General features: G+C 41.1%; 1 pseudogene; it reads right to left on the bottom strand.

Moving 5' to 3' along the window:
• Window positions 1-233: 233 nt before the first annotated feature.
• LOC145981582 (protein disulfide-isomerase A3 pseudogene) lies at window positions 234-1898 on the bottom strand (annotated as a pseudogene).
• Between the last annotated feature and the right edge of the window lie 1161 nt (window positions 1899-3059).

The following is a 3059-nucleotide window of genomic DNA, read 5'->3' as shown; positions in this document are numbered from 1 at the left end:
TAAAGGTACCAGTCTGTTATGTTCGAAAATTAAGATGTGGGCGGATATCTTTGACAAATTAACGCTGTTACAAACCGGTTTCCGGAACAAATGTAACACAATAGACAACATATTTATAATGTATTCTTTATTTTTTCATGAATTTTACGGTTCTGTAATGGAAATACTTGTAAAAAAATACCCTTGGTAACCTTCCCCCAAACCACACAGACTGGACAACAATTGGAAATAAAAATGCTACATGCATCAACTGTAATGAGAATGGTACGTACAGCTGATAAAGGAGAGTAACATCACAAAAACTGACAGGTTCCAAGTTCAACAAGGAAGCAAATTATACAGATAAAGATGGATAATTTAAGTCACTTAATTCTATAATTTGTGTATACTGCATTTTCTCTAATTGACCATACCAGTTTTTCCACACACATTAACTGTCAGTATCAATTATCACTTGATTCACTCAACACAGATCCACTTGAAAGTCACAAATGTGCATCACAACTCCATTCACACAGGCATTCAACAGTCTATGTATTATGTCATTTTCTACTATTAATATGCATCATTCTTTCACAACACTTCTTTTAGAATGGATTTGCAGCTCCTCTTTCTTTGCGTTACCACTTCTGTCCCAACCCTTGAGTTCCTCTGTTGCGTGTTCTGTAATGTACTTGATGAAGTCGTCAACCTCACGGCCACCTTCGTATCTAACAGGGTTTGCTTTGTCATCACGTGGAACCCAGTAGAGAGTAGGGAAACCTCTTACATCGAATGTAGCTGGAACATCATTGGCCGTGGCATCCATTTTCACAATTGCTACATCTTCATCACTCAGCGTCTTTGCTAATTCTTCATATGTTGGTGCAAGTTTCTTACAATGTCCACACCATGGAGCATAGAATTCAATAAGTGTATCTTTATTATTGTTGACTATTGCTTCATCAAAATTCTTTGCTACTGCGACAATAACAGGGCCACTATTATCTTCTGGAATTGCTTCAGACTTCACGTACGGCTCCAGCTGACCATCCTTCAAATCATTTAGGAACTTCTCGAAACTTTCTACCGTAAATTCTTCCTTCATTGCAAATTTCTGCTTCTTATCATCCCTGACAAACACTATTGGCTTGTCTCCAGCCACGTAGTCATACCCGAATTCATTCAATTCATGTTGGAAGTCATCTTTAGCACTCACGGCAAAGGTGAAAGCATCATCGAAGTTTTGAGCAACTTTGAGAATCCTATTTCTCCAATAATTTGTTCCTTTGGGATTCTTAACATAGTCTACATTATAGTACGCAACTATCAAAGGTTCATGGAATTGGTTGGAGTTTTCTGGCTGTCTGTGTCCACAAAGACCATGGAATTTCTTTTCAATCCACTTTTCAATTTCATCCATCTTAGCTTCTCCACTGTAAAGTTGCGTATTGGGTTCAAATTTGTTGTGCAGATGTTTTGGTCTGCCCAGCACTATTCCATCTTCTTGCTTTTCCTTGTCCAAGAGTGTCTGCAAACTAGTGTGGCCAAACCTAATTTTCTCCTTCAACTTATCGGCCAAATGAGTGTAAGCTTCTTGAAAAATCCTACCACAGCAACATCATCCTTTCCAATAAATGTCTCAAAATCTGCAACTGTCTTTAATTCCTTAGAGCTTGGTCCTACTTGAGCCTTCATGTACTTTGCAATACCACTTACTTCTCTTGGTCCATTGTATTCCTGAGCAAGTTCACCTCTCTTAAATATTTTTAGGGTTGGGTATCCTGATACACCATATGTACCACAAGTTTCTTTTCCTCCTTCTGTACAATCAACCTTTGCAAAAGCTATTGGTGGATCATTATCCTTAAGAAGCCCAGCAGCTTTTTCATATTCTGGCTTCAGTCTCTTGCAGTGTCCACACCTTTGCCGGATCTGTTTGAAGTGCTGGAGATGTTGATATTCTTGGCGGCGTGATTAATGAAATGGCTTCTGGGCGGTAAGGCTGGATCTCAGCATCTTCGCGGGAGGTAAACACTGATAGATGTGAGAAATATAATGAAGCTAGACAATGAAGAATTGAAGGAAACAATGCGAGTAAAAAAAAGCTATGGAAACGGTTGCTAAGGACGTGAAAAAAGGACATTTTCACGCTTAAGGAAGGGCCGATTGAGCGATTTTTTAATTTTCTCGGCCTTTTGGGACGATTTCATGGGGGGGTCGTAATCGGGCATTTTTCGCCTCCGGGGCTTCCTTCATGGAGAACATTTATGTCAGTGAGTCAGAGAGTCAGTGGTGGGATTGGGGCTTTATATATATTGGATAAATGACATTTTCACATATATAGAGGGGGAAGACGCCGACGCCCCAAACGTCGGGACGGCCAAGGTTCCGGCTCTCCTGTTTGCGGACGACGTTGTTCTGATCTCTGAGACAAACGCAGGGCTGCAAAGATCGCTCGGCGGGTTGAAAAGGTTCAGCTGTGACTCTAAGTTAGAAGTAAATGAGGCCAAAAAGAAAATTGTTGTGTTTAAAAATGGGTATGTGTACGGGAAGAGAGAGAAGTGGAACTTTATGGGTCAAGAACTGGAAAGGGTTAAACGGATAAATTACTTGGGTCTAACAATCACTATGACAGAAACATGGGCGAGACACTTACAAACAGTGAGGGGGAAGGCGCGAGCTGTAACGGACACAATAATGGGAAGAACAAGAAAACTGCAAAACTATGAAATGAGCTTCGTCGATAAGCTATATCGAGCCCTACTAATATGTTCCGTTGGGTATGCGTGCGAAATCTGGGGTGCAAAGGGGGAAAACATAATTAACCAAATACAGTGCAGCTACTTCAAAAAAGCCCTGCATGTCGCAACAAGCACCGCAAACAGCGGGGTACTACGGGAACTTGGGGCTTGCGAGGGAGAACACCAGACTAATGTGGAGAAGGGTTAAATATTGGGTAACTCTTATAATAGCAGGGGGAGACACTATCAAAGGGAAGGCTCTCATACAAGAAGTAAGGAGAGGGGAAATGGGCTCCTGGGCAAAAGAAGTGAAAGGTAAACTATTCGAGATCGGGT

Source organism: Lepisma saccharinum, chromosome 29, assembly GCF_977018435.1.
Source record: "Lepisma saccharinum chromosome 29, izLepSacc3.1, whole genome shotgun sequence".
Lineage (NCBI taxonomy): Eukaryota > Metazoa > Arthropoda > Insecta > Zygentoma > Lepismatidae > Lepisma > Lepisma saccharinum.
Note: the sequence above shows the minus strand (reverse complement) of the source record. Positions and strands in the feature narration are given on the sequence as shown.